This window comes from Populus nigra, chromosome 11 (genome assembly GCF_951802175.1).
Source record: "Populus nigra chromosome 11, ddPopNigr1.1, whole genome shotgun sequence".
Lineage (NCBI taxonomy): Eukaryota > Viridiplantae > Streptophyta > Magnoliopsida > Malpighiales > Salicaceae > Populus > Populus nigra.
The window spans coordinates 7,458,140-7,479,184 of NC_084862.1; the positions used below are offsets into that span (position 1 = coordinate 7,458,140).

The window sequence follows — 21,045 nt, forward strand, 5'->3', positions numbered from 1 at the left end:
TGAACAATCAATATTAGCCATAGTTATGACCAATTAAATGGTAATAAATAATCTACCAGCCAATCATAAATATAAGAGCTAATTAAGTAGCCTCTTCAACATTTAATTCTCAAGAAAAACAAAAAGATACACATGAATAAAATCATAGTGCTTTTATACAACCTATACCTCTACCACCATTTATGATGGCATTGCCTTCACTAGTTTTTGGAGGATTCGATGGTAGTTTTAGACATTTAGTCCAACTTCATGAATATCCTTTTCAAGGAATTGATGATGTAACCAAATAGTCAAAAAATATCATGGCCAAATTTTTTTAAGTTGCACACGACTGCTCCTAAAAAATCAATTACCCAATAATAATAGTAAGAAGACTGATATTTTGGCAAAAGCAAGCTCAAGAGGATTCCAAATATACAGAAAAATCAAGTTATAATTTTGAATGAAATTAAGAGTCTAATTGTATCCTATTTTACCCTATATTGGAAAGATAATGCATATTGAAGATCAAATTAAATTATTATTGAATGAATCTGTATAAAAATTAAGCCTAAAGACATAATTAGATTTTTAATTAGCCAATTTGATTTAATCATGTGCCAAATTAAAGTTTAATTATGTTTAAGAATTAATTTGGGTTCAATTGAAGGATTTAATTAGGTGTAAGGACTTAATTATACTTTAAATATGTCAAATTAATTTTATTAGGAGTTTAATTGGTGAAAAATTAAGTTTGGCTGATTAAAGCTATAACGGTTGTGGCACTGCCCCAAAGTAGTTGACTCGACTAGCCATTTCTTGCAACAAATCTGATAGCCCATGATAGCTATTTTGAACCAACAGTGGTGATTTTTCCAGATTGAACCAAGGGCCAAGATCTGGCACCACAAGAGACAAAGTGTCCCTCTTCTGCCTTTAAGAAATAAAGGTGAATTTTGATGGCCTAAAAAGGAGAAATCATAGGCCAAACTTGGAAAAAAACCACCCTTTCCCCCAATTTTCTACCATTATCATTTTATATCTTTTTCCTCCTTTGCCACCGTGACCTAATAGTAGCAGTAGCAACCACCACCTTGTCTAGCAACTTTCATACTTCCCAACAGTAGTAAGGGCGACGACTCTCTCCTCAGCCACTCCAGTAGCTCCAACACCAGCCATAATAACAGCAACTCCAGCAACATAAATAACAACAACTACGGCAGCCAACCCCTCCACAGTCACTAGTTGAACCTCCTTCTGATAGTTGAAGCCTTCATGCCAGGTAGTTCCCTTCTCTCTTCTCCTCCTCCTTCTTCTACCCCCTGCAGAATTCATCGCCTGTATGCAGAATGAGAATTCGTTTTGCATGTAAGGAACATATTATAATTAACATGGTTGCTGGGCCGGGCCGGGCCAGCAACCATGTGGGCCCTAGGCTGGATCCAACCCCCTAAAAAAAAGGTTGTTGGGCCGTTAGTCGGCCCTACCTTGTCGGGTTGGACTCGCTTCAGCTCAGCCCATATGGTTATGCCGAGTTAGGGCCAAACCTAAAAAAACAAAAAAAAGACCACATCAATTGGGCCGATATAGGCCCAACTTTTTCAGGCCACCAGATGGCCGAACCCGAATGGGTTAGGCCCAACCCATATATTTAATAATAATATATAATATTATATATTATAAAAGACAAAAACAATTCAAATATTTTTTTAAAAGTCCTTTAAAAAAATTTGTGATTTTGTCGCTTGTTTTCTAAAATTTTTTATAATGTCAAGGTTGTATATATACACTATAAAATATAGATTTGATATTAAAATACTCGGTTTTCTTCAAAACATTTCTTAAATGTTTTTTGAAAATTCAAAAAAATAATAATCAAAATTTCAAATTAATTTCCCCTTTCAAAAAACAAAAAAAACAAAAAAATATTTTGTTTTCATGCATACGATCAAATCCTAAAGGTTTTCCAAGCATATTTTCATTAAAAAAATATATTTTTCTCATATTTTAAAAATGAAAAAAAAGGGATATCATAACTAATTTATGATTATTTGTTAGGATTTGACCAAGATGTCAAAAAACCCCCCACCAATCATTTGTTCACTATATATTAGGGTGTAGATGTAAACTTTAATATTTGGGGTGTGTAAAATTACACAATAGATTACATCCTTATATATTAAAGATACAAAGTGCGAAATAAATACGACGCTAAAATTTAGATTTTAGAACGGTTAGAAATGAGCCCAATGAGGTAGAGACTCTTTTACGAAGGTAGAGACACGACCAAAAGATTGATGTCTTCTCCTGAGTGTAGGAGTGTCGAAGTAATAAATAACCCGACAAGATCAGGGTCGAACTACAGGGAGATTAACTATATAAATTATAAATAACAACAACAACAACAACAACAACAACAATAATAAGTTAAAGAGGACTTTGCGATGTAAGATTAATGTGAGGATTAAACACTGATAAAAATAATTGTCAAGGTTAGAGGATCCACTAATGGTATTTCAAACAAGTATAGTATAAACTATTTTATTACTCAACTGGAAACCACACACAAAAAAGGTTCCAATCGGATGATTTGTCATTAATAGCTCATTATAAATTGTTAACATGATCATATTAATTATCTTATTTAAGTAACACCAAACTTTTAAATATTGTCAGGAATTCATGATGCTAACTTATGTTAACAACAAATCAAGTTCCTTTCATAGCACATGTGTAGGTTATACCATATGGTTGGGCTATGAAAGTGCCAAACATTTATTGTACCAAATGTTATACAACATAAATCTAAATTAACCATTTAACAAGCAAGGTATTAAGAATTAATAAGATAAAAATAATAAGACATGTTAATAGCAAGTTGTTTAGGATATATGCATTGAAGTCCATATTAAGTTTATATTATACTTATTCTTACACCATTAGTGTAACTTTTTCACCTTGACATAATAAACTTAGCTAAACATAATGAAGAAGAGAAACATAAATAAACAAGATAAGAACATAAATAAGATACAAGTTAACTAAGTAAAGGAAAGAAAATGAAAAGCATAAACATGATATTAATGAAAGCAAAACTTAAGCATTACAAAAATATAAAGAGAGAGAGAGAGAGAGAGAGAAGAGAAAGAGCAAGAGCGAGATCTTGATCTGAACAACCAAGCTCTTAAATGCGTGGCAAATGCCTTCTTTTATAGGCAAAAATATGGAACTATTGATTTGATGACTAATTGTTGAGTGGGTGGCCAACTCTTGACTTGGTGACAATCCTTATCTTCTTATCTGAACAAAAAGTCAATGTTAACGTCAGAATTCGAACAGACTTGAATAATGAAAGTTCTAGGAAATTTTTCAGCTTTCCAACAAAAAAAAATGAGTTCATTTGTACTTCTAGAACTCAAGATATGGGCTGAACACTGAACAGTGTCTGGCTTGCAGGACAGATTCAGACTTCTTCGTTGTTGCTATAATTTGGACTTGAAAACGACCTTTTTAAATCTTGGACTCAGCATGAAAGTTTTAGGCCTATGTCTTAGCTTTCTATCCATATAAAGCATACCTAAATCCAAGATCTACAGCTCCAGATATGACCCGATAACCAAACAGTGTTCTTGTTTGGACTGAACCAGCATCTCTTTTCTAAGTTTGGCCCTATCTTTGTCTTTTGAATTTCAGTACTTAAACTCATCAATCAATCCTTTCATTTATGTGATAGGCCTGCATTTAAGATGAATATTTACCATAAATTAAAGGTATCTTATGGTATTAGACTTGTTATTATAAAACATGCTTTATTTAAGGAGTTATTGATACTTCAAGTGCAAAATGATGATATAATACCTTGATAAAAATGCACTTTTAAGTACTAATCACACTCCCCAACCAGCTTATTACTAGTCCCTAGTAATCAAAGCGTTAAAATAGAAAAATAATTTGTAAATTCCATAAAGCAAGGCATTCATCATTTAACTTCCATTAATTTATCCAGATAAACAAACTCTCATTAAATTTATATATTTTCTTAATACCTCTTAAACAAGATATTAATAAACCTTCCTTTTGTGCTTAATATATCAACACATAGTTATGGGGCTTTACTTAGAAGAAAACAAAATTTTTGTTCTAATGTTTAAGGTTAACTTCCTTGGATTGAGATTATTATCTTTTTCTTCTTTTTATATATATACATATAACTTAAAACACAATGCATCTTTAACCCATGTAACGAGCTTTCGGCTAATGACTCCCAGACCAGTTGGTCTTAGGGCATTAGGTGTTAAGACACCCCTACGAGCTTAGTAACTCGGGTTACAGATACTAATACGTAGATAGTGCAATGTTTGATTCCCTTAAACTTTTCTCCTCAACTCATGAAACAAGCGTTGGGCCAATAGCTCCCAAGTCAGTTGACTTTAGGGTATTAGGTGTTAAAAACCCATTCGGGCTTAATTGCTTAGGTTAGGAAGGCTATGAAACCAAACTTATCTACGTTTTTATTATCATTAATTTTTTGTTTGTTTGTTTGTTTTTTTTTTTGCAAATTATATACTATCCCTTTTTCTTAGTTGTTACCTTTAACAAAAAAACATAAATAATATAATAATCCAATATGTAACCCACAATCATATGTTAAAGTATGTGTGTGAATGAAGGTTTAAGAATACTTGTTAAATGAGTATATGAGTGGAATTAAGTGATAATAATGCGAGAGTTTGTAAACCTGAATATTTCAAGAAGTATTCTGATAGACTTTGTTAAGAATGTTTACTAAGATGCGTCTCAAGAGTCACTTTAACAAAAGAAATCCTTTACTCTGCCATCCTAGTAACAACAGTTTTGCAAATGGTTTATGAAATAAAAAATACAGTTAATTAATTTTTTTAAATATCAACTACTACCCTTTCCCTCTAACCAAAATGAGACATTGTCCTCAATGTCCTAAGGTAGAAAGATAGAGTAAAGAAGACATCACCTGAAATAACAAACACTGACAAACCTGAAACACACTTAAACAAATATAAGAAACAACAAAACACAATAATAAAACCAAAAGACACAAAATTTTTACAAACGAAGGCTCAAATCCAATCTAAGATTTTTATGGCTTTCCTTAGTTGACCAATTTATGCGACTCATGGAGGGATCAATTACAGGGATGAAAGATTGTAGTTGGTAATCAATTGTTCAGCAGTAGCAGCATAGATTATGATTTGTCGTGCCGAAGATGTTAAAAATTCCTGTTCCACAGCATGATCAAGAAAAGACAACAACTTATCATAAAAACCATTAACATTTAACAAACCTATGGGTTTATGGTGAATGTGCAGTTGGGCCCAAGAGGAAATATGAAAGATCTCTTCCAATGTGTCCAGACTACCTGGTAAAGCAATGAAGGCATCATCATGGTTAAACATTGCATTCAGTTGATCAGACATTGTAGGGACCTGTAGTTCCTCTCCAATTGTTTTGCCAATGATGTCCCCTTTTGCTAAAGCTTTGGGGATGACCCCCAAAACCTGACTACCTCCTAAAAATACAGCTATTGACACACCCCCCGTTAACCCAAGGCTGCCTCCTCCATACACTAAATGAATCTTTCTCTCAGCTAGTACCTAACCAATATGATTTGCTGATTCTAAAAACTCTTTTTCTTTCCCAGGACTGGATCCACTGAAAACACAAATATTTCTTATGTGATGACTTGAGGAACCTGCCATTTCTACACACTTCTATATTTGTTAAATGTATGGGTTGAGTAGAAATGAAGGGAAGGAAGAGAAGATTTTATAGATGAGAAATTGAAAATGCAATCATACTACCTATATGTAGGTCAGCTGAAGTCTCACTCACTCTATCTCTCTTTATTTATTTTGAAAAAACATGTGTATGTACAGGTAGTTGTGATTGTGGCTCACATCTTCCCTTGGTTTTACGTCCAAGAACAACTTAAACGCCCTCTATGGGTCGGGGATAGGCTTCCCATCCAGTTTTCTTAAAAACTGGCAAACAGGGTTGTTTTTAGTCAGATTCCCAAGACTATGTCGAGCATGTTCTTTATGGAATTGTGGCCATAAATTATGAATTGCACGATGCACATCTCCACTAGGATGCGTCTCAAGAGTCAATAGAAGATTATCGAAAAACCCCTTACTTAGGCCATCCTTAATGGATTGTATTTTATCTTCACGGTTTACAGATACCATTCCTAAAGAATGACATGTTGCATTACAAGTCAATCTGGCACATTTGTGACAAACTTTCAGTTGTTTTGCACGATGTTTCTTTGCAAAAGTGCTTTTACCTGTCCTAGACATGTATGAAATGAAAGAATTAGAGGACTCACCTGATAATCGAACTTTTACTTTAATTAGCCAGTGAATATCTTCAAGAATTCCATGATTTATTAACAACCTCAATCTTGCACACCTAGCACGGTAAATTTTTGCAATCGCATTTGAAGGCAAAACGAGAAAATACTTTTTTAATTTTTCAAGAGTGGTGTCCATTTTCAAATGAGAATTGGAGAAGAGATTCAAAGAAGGGAGAAAGAGCAAAGAATTGCACAAATATATATACAAATATCAGTTATTATAAGAAACTGAAAGAACCGACTTAAGTCACGAAATACCGTTATCCGCCATTTGACCGGGGTAAGAGAGACTAGCAAAACAAAATTCACATCAAAACAAAACACAAAAAAATGTGATAAAAAGTATCAATCTTTATATACAGGATCACTCAATTCAATAGAATCATTTTCAACTGAAAAATTATTAAAGTGAACTTTTAAACGATGTCCATTTACCTTGAAAACATTGCCGTTCTTTGGATTCTTGATATCACAGACTCCATATGGATACACATGTTTCACAATAAAAGGACCACTCCATCTTGATCTTAGTTTTTCATGAAATAAATGGAGTCGAGAATTATAAAGCAAGACTTTTTGACCAACATTGAATGTTTTTCTTAGTATTTTCTTATCATGAAACTCTTTGATTCTTGCTTTATGAATTCTTGAATTTTCATATGCATCATTTTTTATTTCTCAAGCTCATTTATTTGTAATTTTCGCAGTTGACTAGCATCATCAAGGTTTGAATTGAAAGCTTTAATAGCCTAATAAGCTTTATGTTCAAGTTCTACAGGCAAGTGACAAGGTTTTCCATAGACTAGTCTATAAGGTGACATATCCAATGATGTTTTATAAGCAGTTCGATAAGCCCAAAGTGCATCATTAAGTCTTAAAGACCAATCTTTCCGATTAGGGTTCACTATTTTCTCCAAGATCTGTTTGATCTCCCTGTTAGCAAGTTCTACCTGACCACTCGTCTGAAGGTGATAAGAGGTGGCAACTTTGTGTGTGGTTCCATATTTCTTCATTAAAGACTCAAATGGTTTGTTACAGAAATGTGTTCCACGATCATTTATCATGGCTCGAGGGATTTCAAATCGACTCAAAATATTTTCTTTTAAAAACTTTATCACTGTTTTGTGATCATTTTTTCGACTTGAAATTGTCTCTATCTATTTTGAAACATAATCTACTGCGACTAATATGTACAATAAACCAAATGATGGAGGAAATGGACCCATGGAATTTATACCCCAACAGTCAAAGATTTCAATGACAAGAATAGGATTTAAAGGCATCAAGTGACATTTTGAAATAGATCCTAACTTTTGACAATTTTCACAAGTCTTGCAGAATGCATGTGAGTCCTTGAACATGGTGGGCCAGTAAAATTCACTTTGTAAGATTTTTGTAGTTCTCTTTCTTGATGAGAAATGACCCCCACATGCCTCAGAATGACAAAATTTAATGATACTAATTACCTCATTGTCAGGAATGCATCTTTGAAATATTTGATCAGGATAATATTTGAATAAATAAGGGTCATCCCAATAAAAATTCTTCACTTCGTTCAAGAACTTTCTTTTGTCTTGGGTATTCCAATGAGCTAGCAATTGTCCTGAAACAATAAAATTAACAATATTAGCAAACCAAGGCATTGTAGAGACATAAAATAAAGATTCATCAGGAAAGTAATCATCGATTGGTGTGATGTCAAATCTTAAATTTGTTGTCAATCTTGACAAATGATCTGCGACAACATTTTCGGTGCCTTTCTTGTCTTTGATTGTGATATCAAATTCTTGAAATAACAAAATCCACCGCACCAATCTAGCCTTAGAATCTTTCTTAGAAAGAAGATATTTCAATGCTGCATGATCACTGAAAACAACAACAGGTGAGCCAACAAGATAAGACCTAAATTTTTCATATGCAAATACTAATTGAAGTAATTCTTTTTCAGTGGTGGTGTAATTCATTTGAGCATTATTTAAAGTTTTACTTGCATAGTAAATTACATAAGGTTTCTTATCTTTTTTGTCCCAAGACAGCACCCATATAATCACTAGTGTCACACATTATTTCAAAAGGTAATGACCAATCAGGAGGTTGATGACAGGAGCAGAAGTTAGCAAGCTTTTAAGTTTAACAAAGGCTTCTTCACAATGTTCAGTCCACTCATAAATATTATCCTTTGTTAGAAGGTTACACAATGGTTTAGATATTACACTAAAATCTTTGATGAACCTTCTGTAAAATCAGCATGTCCTAAGAATGATCTAACATCTTTAATAGATTTTGGTGTTGGCAAGTTAGCAATTAACTCAATTTTAGATTTGTCAACCTCAATTCCTTTTGATGAAATAATAAGACCAAATACAATGCCATTCGTTACCATAAAATGACATTTTCCCCAATTCAATACAAGATTCTTCTCTTCACACTTGTTCAAAACCTTTTCCAAGTTAGTTAAACAATTATGAAATGAATCACCAAAAACAGAAAAATCATCATAAAAATCTCAAGAAAACGTTCAACCATATTACTAAATATGCTAAGCATGCATCTTTGAAACGTGGCTGGTGCATTACATAATCCAAAAGGCATTCTTCGATATGCAAAAGTACCAAATAGACATGTGAAAGTAGTCTTTTCTTGATCTTCCAATGCAATTTCAATTTGGTTGTAACCTGATAGCCATCTAGGAAACAATAAAATTTATGACCTGCAACTCTTTCTAGGATTTGATCCATGAAAGGTAAAAGCAAATGATCTTTTCTAGTCATTGAATTAAGTTTTCTATAGTCAATGCACATGCACCAACTGGTAATAGTCCTAGTTGGAATTAACTCATTTTTCTCATTTGTTATCACAGTGACTCTAGACTTCTTGGGTACAACTTGGGTAGGACTTACCCATTTGCTGTTAGAAATAGGATAAATGATTCCATTATTTAGAAGTTTAATGACTTCATTTTCACTACTTTTTTCATATTAGGATTAAGCCTTCGTTGCGTTTCTCTAGAGGGTTTAACATGTTCCTCAAAATAAATCCTGTGGGTGCAAATCAAAGGACTAATTCCTTTTATGTCAACTATGGTCCATCTTGCATTTTTGTGCATTTTCAGAGTTTGTAATAACTTACCTTCTTGATGTGCATTAAGTTTTGAAGAGATTATTACCAGAAAAGTTTCATTTTCTCCCAAAAATGAGTATTTGAGATTGAATGGTAACGACTTCAAATCAGGTTTTGTTGGTTGAACACTTGAAGGTATGGACTCAATTGATCGTGGTGGCAATTCTTCAATTTGTGGTCTCCAATTACATGCCTTTGATTCTTCCTGAAAATAGACCATTTGCAAATCGTCAGATTCATCAATCTCAGTTTCACTGAAAGTGGTTTGAAAATGATCATGAACTAATTTTTCAATAAAGTCCCCTTGTTGTAAATCATTATCATCTCCAGGTTGCTTACAAATGTTGAAAATATTCATCTCTAATGTCATGTTTCCAAATGATAGCTTCATCAGTTCATTCCTACAATTAATCAATGCATTAGAAGTTGCAAGAAATGGACGTTCTAAAATGACGGAAATTGAATTACATGCTTCAACAGGTTGTGTATCTAAGACAACAAAATTTACAGGGTAAATGAATTTATCAACTTGTACTAACACATCCTCAACTATTCCTCTAGGCACTTTTACAGATCTATCAGCAAGTAAAAGAGTTACAGAAGTTGGTTTTAACTCACCTAGATTGAGACTTTGAAAAACCGAATATGGAAGTAAATTCATACTAGCTCCAAGATCAAGTAAAGCTCTTTCAATTTTATGTTCTCTAACAAAGCAAGAAATTGTAGGACAACCAGGGTCTTTATATTTCAAAGCATTATTGTTCTGAAGAATAACACTTACTTGTTCGGCTAAAAATGCTTTCTTTTTCACATTCAGTTTTCTCTTCATAGTGCACAAATCTTTTAAAAATTTAGCATTGGAAGGTACCTGTTTAATAGCATCCAACAAAGGTGTATTGATCCTTACCTGTTTGAAAGTTTCAAAGATTTCAGAGTTGTGATTGACTTTCCTTTGTTTGGTCATGACATGAGAAAATAGAAGTGCTGATGGGGAATCAGTCTTTTCTTTGCAATGTTCATATTCAACTCCTTCCTTACCTTCAGAGATTAACTCATCTTTTTTCTCACAAGGTTCAAGAGTGGGTTTTTCAATAACCTTACCACTACGAAGAGTAGTGACTAATTTGACTTGATCCATGTGTTGGCTTCCAGAACTACTTGCATTTGCATTGTATTGCCCCCTGAGATTTTGCTGTGGTTGAGATGGAAACTTACCTTTCTCTTCAAAACTGAGAGCAGATGTGAACTTTGCAAGAGTATCTTTCAGATCTGCCATGGTTTGAGCATTTTGAGTGTTGATTATCTCTTGCTTTTCAATAAATGCATGCAATATTTCCTCAATATTTATTCTAGGAGGTGGAGCATAAGGAGATGCATATCCATGAGAATTTTGGAAATTATAGTGTGCTTGAAACGATGGCTGTGAAGTTTGTGCATTATTGTTACCACTCTTCCAACTAAAATTTGGGTTATTTCTTCAACCAGGGTTGTATGTTTGCGAGTATGGGTTATGATTGGGCCTTTGAAAACTGTTTAAAGCATGGGCTTGTTCATGGAGGCATTCCTTGAAAGAAGGCAAAGTTGGACAATCATTAATTGCATGTTCATTTGTTTCACAGATTTGACACACAATGTCTTGAATATATTTTAATTGACCACTCTTTTTACATTCAAGTACCTCGACTTTTCTAGCTAAAGATGCAAATTTGGCTTGGAGGTCATGATCTTCCCTAAGGTTGTACATACCTCCACTAGATGTATGAGGTTGAGTTTTACCTGGTGCCTCATAAGTGCCCGTAGTGTTTCAATTTTGAGCATTTTTAGCTAGCAAATCTAGGTACTCCATTGCTTCATCAGGGTCTTTATTTTCAAAAGTTCCATTGCATATGAATTCCACCATTTATCTATCTTTAGGTGTTAACCCTTTATAAAATTGTGAACCAATCTCCATGTTTCAAAACCATGATGAGGGCAAGTATTAAGTAAGTCTTGATACCGATCCCAACATTGGTAAAATGTTTCACCTGGTTTTTGAGTGAAAGTGGTGATTTGTCTTTTGAAAGAGTTTGTTCTGTGAGATGGAAAAAACTTCTTTAAAAATTGTTGTTACATTTCATCCCAAGAACGAATGGATCATGACCTAAGATTTTGTAGCCATGTTTTAGCTTTATCTTTTAATGAAAAAGGAAAAAGCTTTAATCTAATGGTATTCATGCTACAATTTAAGTCATTATAGGTGTTACAAACTTCTTCAAATTCTCTCAAAAGCAAGTATGAATTTTCTAGATCTAAGCCATGAAAAGAAGGTAAAAGTTGAATAATGTCTGGCTTAAAATTAAAATGAGATGCATCAGGATGAAAAATTATACATGAGGGTGCATTTGTTCTTGTGGGATTTATATGGTCTCTAAGTGTTCTAACATGGTTATTCTCATTATAAAGTGACTAGTTATATTCTTCGGCTATATTTTCTGAAAATGATGAGGGTACCCTACAAAGTCTACCACTTAATGTAGGTGACCAAACTCTCATACACGTGTAGGAAGAGAATAAAAGGAAGAAGAAAACAAAACAAAAGAAACAAAGTTAGATACATGAAAAGTGAAAAGAGAAAATAAAATAAATATTATAATTTATACAAGAATTTACCTCCCCAGCAACGGTGCTAAAAACTTGACACGACCAAAAGATTGATGTTTTCTCCCAAGTGTAGGAGTGTTTAAGTAATAAATAACCCGGCAAGACCGGGGTCGAACCACATGGAGGTTAACTATATAAATTATAAACAACAACAACAACAACAATAAGTTAAAGAGGACTTTGAGATGTAAAATTAATGTGAGGATTAAACACTCCTAAAAACAAATGTCAAGGTTAGAGGATCCACTAATGGTATTTCAAACAATTATAGTATAAACTCTTTTTATTATTCAACTGGAAACCACACACAAAGGAGGTTCCAATCGGATTGTCATCACCCAATTTTGGATGATTCCCCAAAATTCAATTTTCTTTCAAAAAAAAAATCAAAATAAAAAAAATAATAAAATAAAGGCTGGCAATGCAGAGAAAGCTGACCAAGAAAGGCTGCAAAATAGGCAAAAATCAAGCTGCAATTTTCAGAGGAATTTCAAGGCCTAATTGTACCCTATTATGCCCAAAAATAGAAAAATAGAAAAATACAAAATCAAAGGTCAAATTAAATGAGTATTGGATGAATTTGCATAAAAATTAAGTCCAATGACATAATTAAATTTTTAATGGGCCAATTTGATTTAATCATGGGCCAAATTAAATTTTAATTATGTTCAAGAATTAATTTGGGTCCAATTGAAGGAGTAAATTAAGTGCAAGGACTTAATTATACTTTAAGCGGGTCAAATTAATTTGAGGACTTAATTGGTGAAAAATTAAGTTTGGGAGCCTAATTTGGACTTAATTAAAAAGATCAGAATTTTAAGAGACCCAATTTAATTTTTACCAAATGAATTGATTGAAATTAGGGGCCAAACACAAAACTTGAGGGACTAATTTTGAAGCCCGAAAAAAAATACTCTGCCTATAAATAGCAGCATACAACTCAAAACAGATGGGGGGTAATTTTGACAACTTAAAAAAATACAAAAAAAAACCTAACCCTAAACCCATCTTTTTTTCAAGGAGAGCCGCCGCCCCCTTCTCTCCTTTGGTTTTGCAGATTTTTCCTCTTCAGCCGCCTGTACAAGCCTTCAATTTCGCAGCCGGTTCCACCATCATCTTCTTTTCTCAAACCAACACCATTTCCTTGCCCTCTCCGCTGCTCCCCCTTCCTTTCTCCAGGACACAGCAGCTCCATTTTCCTTCACACAAGCTGCTGCTCCCCTTTCCCCAAGTTTTCCCTTCGATTTCTTCTTCCCACTCAGCCACGGACCTTCCCTCTTCACCGAATCCTGTCTTTCTCCCACAGAACCCAGACCGATCTTCCCCGATCTCATCGTCCCATTCAACCGGTCGGCAGTAGACTCAGCTCTCGCCGGCCAGCCTTCCACTGCAGCGGAGACAGTGCAACACCGCTTGCAGACCAGACAGAAACCCAAAGGCCAGCAGCCCCTCCTTGCCGCTAGCTACCTGAAGCAGAGGAGAAGAAGGCAGAAATAAAAAAAAATCTGCAGTGAAACAGATCTGAAAGAAGGAAGTGGACCGAGAGCAGATCATTGTTTGTTGCGTTCTTCTTGTTTTTTTTCCTTGTTTGCAGGTAGCGGTGGTTATGACAGCCAGTAGAGAAGGGTAGAGAAGGAGAAAGCAGGGCAGATCCGCCCGTTTCCGGAATCAGCGGCGGCACGTGAAGCCACGCACCGCCAGTGACGGTGGCGCGTTGGAACATGTGCCGCCAGCGTTCCTGCACGAATTTCTGCAGTTCCTGAAGCACTTCCTTTGTAATTTCTGGAGTTTTAGGGACTGTTTTGTAAATTTTGGATTATTTAATGTAATTTCCATTTAGTTTGAATATTATAATTTGTATTGTGGATGGAAAAAAAAAAGAGAGAAAAAGAAAAAAGAAGAAAAGCAAAAAAGAAAAAAGAAAACAAAAGAAGAAAAAATATAATAAAAAATGTGTGCTTGTGCTTGTATTTTTTTATTTATGTTATTGAATTATAAAAAATAAAAAAAAACAAAAAAAAAAGCTAAAAGGTTACGAAACGGTATGTATGGGTGGAGTTGTATCTACTGTTGTTCAAAAGAATCTACCTTTGAAGCAAAAAGACCCAAGTGCATTTACTATCCCATGTGTTATTGGTAATGTCAGTTTTAAAAGGGCCTTATATGATTTAGGTGCATCCCTTAGCGTTATGCTTAAATATGTTTATGATCCTCTTAGTCTTGAGCCTTTGATTAAAACTAGTATTGTAATACAACTTGTGGATCATAGTATTGTTTACCCACTTGGTGTGATAAAAGATATCCTAGTCAAGATTGATAGTTTCGTTAGTCCATGCGACTTTTATATTCTTGATATGGAACGTAAATCTTATGATTCTTCCTCGAACAACAACACCCCTATATTGTTTGGAAGACCATTATTGAAAACTGCCAATATAAAAATTGATTATAGTAAGGATACTTTGTCTATGAAGGTAGGAGATGAAAAAAATTGAATTTAATTTTCATGAGGCAATGAAATATCCTTACAACAATGTTTATTCTATCACATACTATGACCAAGTTGATAAATGTGTGAAGCAAGTTTTTTATTTTGATTGTGAGGATGGATTAAGCGTAACTTTGAGCTATGACTATGATTTTACTAAGATATAAGAGATGGAGAAGCACACGTGTGTTCCCCAAAATGTGCAAGAATCACCATTGGCTTTACAAGCTTTGCAAACCATTCCCCATGGTAATGTCTTTGTTGATTTAGTACTTCACATAAAAAACTTTTGCCATCTATTCTACAAGCCCCTTAGTTAGAATTGAAACCTTTGCCCAATAATTTGAAGTATATATTCATTGGCGACAACAATACACTTCCCATTATCATAGCAAAAGGTTTCACAAGTGTGCTAGAGGAAAAACTTGTGAAGTTGTTGTGCGATCACAAAATAGCCATTGGATGGACTTTAGCCGACATTAAGGGCATTAGTCCCTCGACATGTATGCATCACATATTATTAAAGGACAATGCGAAACCAACAAGGGAAATGCAAAGGAGGTTGAATCCACCTATGATGAAGGTAGTGAAAGCATAAATTTTAAAACTATTAGATACAGGAGTTATTTACCCCATTACAGACAGTAAATGGGTGGCGTCAATCCATGTGGTGCCCAAAAAGACCAGAATCATGTTGGCAAAGAACAAAAATGATGAACTCATTCCTACTCGTATCCTGAGTGGTTGGAGAATATATGTTGATTATAGAAAGTTTAATCTTTCTACATGCAAAGATGATTTCTAATTACCATTTATGGACCAAATGCTTGAACGCCTGACAAGTAAGTCTTTTTATTGCTTTCTTGATGGATATAGTGGATATAATCAAATTGTTATTAATCTTGAAGATCAAGAAAAGACTACATTTGCATGTCCATTTGGTACATATGCATATAGGAGAATGTCTTTTAGTCTCTGTAATGCACCTGCAACTTTTGAAAGATGCATGATGAGTATTTTTTTTCTGACTATGTTGAAAGAATAATTGAGGTTTTCATGGATGATTTCATGATGTATGGTGATTCTTTTGATAAGTGTTTAGAAAATTTATCTTTGGTCTTGAAAAGATGCATTGAAACTAACCTTGTCTTGAACTATGAAAAGTGTTATTTTATGATAGAACAAGGAATAGTTCTTGGGTATATTATGTCTTCGTGTGGATTAAAGGTTGATAAAGCTAAAATAGATGTTATTTCTTAGCCATGCAGGCTTCTATTGACATTTTATCAAAGATTTATCGAAGATTATAGCACCCTTGTGCAAATTATTAGCCAAAGAAGTGGATTTTGTGTTTGATTAAGCATGTAAAGATGTCAATGATGAGCTTAAGAGGCGTGTCACATCTGCCCCTATCATACAACCACCAAATTGGGATGAACCTTTCGAGATAATGTGTGATGCTAGTGACTATGTGGTAGGGGTTGTACTTGGACAAAGAATAGGGAAGAATTTGCAAGTTATTGCTTATACTTCTCGCATGTTGGACGTAACGTAATGCAATTACCATACAACTAAAAATGAACTTTTTGCAGTGATGTTTGCTCTAGAAAAATTTTGGTCATATTTACTTGGTACAAAAGTTGTTTTTTTTACTGACCATGCAGTTTGAAGGTATCTTTTGAAGAAAAAAACAGTCCAAACCAAGATTGATTAGGTGGATCTTGCTTTTACAAGAATTTGATCTTCAGATCAAAGATAAAAAAGGTGTCAAAAACCAAGTGGTTGATCACTTAAGTCGACTAAGGACCAAGGATATACAAACCAAAATAATAAGAGAGACATTACCTAATGAGAAGTTGTATGTATTACATTCCTCTACAAGACCATGGTATGCTGATTTGGTGAACTATTTAGACACCAAAAAATTCCCTCCAGGTTTGTCTACATCCTAGAAAGACAAGTTACGAGTTGATGCTAAATATTATTTTTGAGATACTCTTTATCTATGGAAATTTTATGTGGATCAAGTAGTTAGGAGATATGTACCACAAGATGAATTTCATTCCATTCTCACTTTTTGTCATTCTCATTTTTATGGTGGGCATTTTGGAGAAAAAATAACGACCCATAAGATTCTTGAAAGTAGACCTATTAGCCTTTTATTTTTAAAGATGCATATCACTTTTGCAAATCATATGAAAAATTCTAAAGAATAAGTAATATCACTTATAAGAACCAAATGCCTTTAACGAATATTCTTGTAAGTGAAATTTTTTATATTTGGGGTATTGATTTTATGGGTCCATTTCCTTCTTTTTTTAGTAATCTTTATATCCTTTTTATTGTTGATTATGTGTCTAAATAGATTGAGGCGAAAACCACATGAACTAACAATGCTAAGGTTGTTTTAGATTTTATCAGGACTAATATATTTGACAGGTTTGGAATCCCTAAGCTATCATTAGTTATTGTAGCACTCATTCTTACAATCATTCAATGGAAGCATTACTCCCCTAATACCATGTGACTCATCGGACTTTCACAGCTTACCACCTTTAAACAAATGGCCAAGCTAAAATTTCAAATTAAGAAATCAAGTTTATTTTGGAGAAGACAATGCAATCTAATCAGCGAGATTGGAATCTGTGACTTAGTAATACACTTTAGGCTTATCAGACTACTTACAAATCACCTATAGGAATGTCACCTTATAGGATGATTTATGGGAAAGCATGTCATCTACTAGTGGAGCTTGAACACAAAGCTCTTTTTGCCATTAAACAATGTAATATGGATTATGATGTTCCTGGGATTACAAGGAAGTTGCAAATGCAAGAGTTGGAAGAAATATGAAATGATGCTTATGAGAATACAAGGATTTACAAAGAAAAGACCAAGAGTCACCGAATGATTACAACAAAGGAGTTTCATGTTAGAGACAAAGTCCTTCTTTATCATTCACATTTGAAACTTTTCCTAGAAAGTTGTGCTCTCGTTGGATTGGACCCTTTATTGTTTCTAATGTTTTTCCTTATGGTATATTTGAAATTACAAGTTTGAAACCAACAAAGTGTTCAAGGTCAATGGCATCACTTGAAACCTTTTTATGAAGCTTTAAAAATTAGGGTCCTTGAGTAAAATTTAGAGAAATGTGGAATTGATTGGAATTAAATGAGTTAAGCAGCATAGGTTGCCTAAAAAAGATGAAATTATGCAAATAAGATTTCAATAAAATCAAAGACTAAAGGGAAATAGTGGTCGGTCATGGGGTTGTAAGGAAAGAGAGGAAATTTTGATTTTTTTGTTGTTTTCCTTGTCGATAAATTAAAATAGTTTTCAGGAGGTGAACAATAAGGAAATGTGGTGATTGAGTGTATAAAAAAAAAGATTTAAGGACCAGCCACTAAAGGGGAAGAGAAAAATAAAGGAGGAGAACTTATGACTTCCTTGTTAATTAATTAAGATGTGTTGTTATAATGTAGTTACTAATTGTAACTTGTAAGGAAGAGGAACCTACGTTCCAGGTTACCATGTATAAGGTGAAAGCATGGTTGTATCTAATGAGGAAGCAGGAGTGGAGATAAATTGGAGATACCTTCTTCGTTGATAAAGCAGGGCAGGTTCGTTGCCCTGGTTCCTGAGGGAATTTGGATCTAAAGATGATAGAATCTAAGGAGGGTCCCTTCATAGAACTTGTAGCCAGGAGTGTTAGCTTTCCAACGTGTTTGACCCCGTCAAATTCAAAGTCCTAGAACTCTAAATACAAATAAAAATATGATGAGAGGTCAAGCTGTCATCCCTATTGGCAGATTCAGCCAAGTCAATAAAACAATGAAATTTAGCCATATTAAGGGTAGAATTTGTTTTCTTGCCCTTCGTAAAGTGTGTCTTGATCTTCAAAAAGGAATAAACTATGATCAAAATTGAATTCATAATGTCCACTTGGACTACTAATGAGCTGAAAATGTTAAAGGATAATAATGAGGAATGTAAGTGAGAAAGAAAAGATTGGTAAAAGAGAAATGAATATTATTGCCATTATTGCTGTTGTGTTGTGATATGTGGACTAATATGGAATAATGATGGGTGTTTGTGGTTTCATGAGGAACCGTGGGAGGAGTATAGTAATAACAGGGGAATGCAAGTCGAGCATCTACAGCAAGTAGGTACACAGTACCTATATCTCCTCTAGTTAATAATTATTTTAATGAACTATTGAACTATAAAAATGTAGTGCTTATTGATGAGGAAAAGAAGACGGGGGAAATGAAAGGTTAAATGACGGGAAAATAGAAACGAAGAACTAGATTTAATTTATGGGTTCTTTTAGAGGAAATGAACAATAACAATGAATTTTGGGAATGACTATTTCTCGAATTTGATTAGCCTGTCCCAGATATAGGAGGCTAATGATGTTAGCCAAGTTTGTTAACATCGACATTACCGGTACGCGAGAGGAGAAATATAAAACTTGATTAACTATTCGGGTTCAGAATAGTTAATGATATTCAGCGGGTGATGTCAATACCGACAAAATTTATGGGACTTGATTAGCTTTCTGAGGTGAAAGCTAATGATGTCAAGAATCCTTGACATTGGCATACCCGAGGACCTCCCAAGGTAACATGGAACATTAATTAACTATTTTAGTTTAAAAATGAGAAATAGTTAATGACACAAACGGTTTGACATTTTTTTAAATTTGATTAGTTGACCCCAGGACGGGCAACTAAAAACACTAATGGAGGTCATTAGTGTTGACAGTAGTCTTCTTGATATGGGGAGAAGTAGTTAGAGGAAACAAATTTAATAATCGTTAAAAAGGGTTAGTGGTCGTGTGTTAAATTGCATATGATTTAAGTAGGTAGATGTGTTGTATAATTTTCTTCCGTGAATTGTCTATATTTTAGTTATTTTTAATTATATGAAAAATTTATGTTTTGCAGATCCCTCCCATTCACATCAAGAGTAGAATTTAAGTTCCTTGATTCCTTTTTGTATAAGTTAGGAACACAGAGATTATTCATGTAATTTTGTTATGTAGAAAACATGTAACCTGAATAGAATAGTATACTCCTTATATTATTTTGTTTTTGGAATATTAATGTATTAATCTATGCTTGAGAAATTATAGTGTATTAGCTTATGTTCGGAATGCTAAATTGTGTTGTGCTTATATATGAAATTTCAGTACTTGGAATGATCTCTTAATTACTAACTTATGCATGTGATATGAGATGGAGATTGAGTATGAAGATTTGTCTTAAGTATATTTTTGAATGAATTAAATGGTTGATTTGTACCAATTATGGATGTGATTATGGGTGGGATGTGATTATAATTGTGTGCAGGGTAAATTGTCGATAACTTGGGACCTCTAGGTATAAGGGAGACTCTACCAAAATTTTGTTAGAAATTTTGGTGAACTCAATAAAAAAAATTATGCTTCATTTACCCTTTATGTGGAAGTTAAACGAATAAGTTGTTTGAACTTTTGAGGCTGTTACAAAAAGCATGTATTGATGACTTGTTTTATGGAATGTTTTATGAACTATAAATTATCAATTTTTTTTTAATTACATTAAGTTGTTGTTTCATTATTGTCAATGCAATGTGTGTGTGTGTGGAGCTTTACTTCTTAAGTCATTGTTGCATAATGACTCTTAGATGTCTATAAATGAAGTAATGACCTCTGATGAGTGGGGTTGTCCACATTATAACTAGTTCTAATGGCCTGTCAATGGGTTATAATATTGACAATGGACCTTGATAACGAGTTACAATAGTTGTTTAGGAATAGTTGACTAGTGGTCTGGTCACAAGTATAATACGGTCGTAGGAATTTGATCTGAGAGTAAGGTCATGTTTTATGGATTTGTATGTCAAGAAAAGGCATGTATTGACAACTTGTTTTATGGAATGTTTTATGAACTATGAATTATCAGCATTTTTTTAATTACATTAAGTTGTTGTTTCATTATTGTCAATGCAATGTGTGTGTGTGTGTGTGTGTGTGTGTGTGTGTGTGTGTGTGTGTGTGTGTGTGTGTGTGTGTGTGTAGCTTTAGTTGTTAAGTCATTGTTGTATAATGACTTAGATGGCTATAAATGAAGTAATGATCTCTGGTAAGTGGGGTTGTCCACGTTATAACTAGTTCTAATGGCCTGCTAATGGGTTATAATAGTGACAATGGACCTTGATAATGTGTTACAATAGTTGTTTAGGAATAGTTGGCTAGTGGTCTAGTCACAAGTATAATGTGGTAGTAGGAATTTGGTTTGAGAGTTAGGTCATGTTTTATGGAATTGAATGCCAAGTAAAAGCATGTATTGATGACTTGTTTTATGAAATATGAATTATCAACATTTTTTTAATTACATTAAGTTGTTGTTTCATTATTGTCAATGCAATGTGTGTGTGTATGTGGAGC

At 33.8% G+C, this 21,045-nt stretch overlaps 2 pseudogenes; one reads left to right on the forward strand and one right to left on the reverse strand.

Annotated features, from left to right (window-relative positions):
* Positions 1–747: 747 nt before the first annotated feature.
* LOC133668699 (uncharacterized) lies at positions 748–13,461 on the reverse strand (annotated as a pseudogene).
* On the forward strand, positions 11,445–11,555 carry LOC133668851 (small nucleolar RNA R71; annotated as a pseudogene).
* Positions 13,462–21,045: the final 7,584 nt, after the last annotated feature.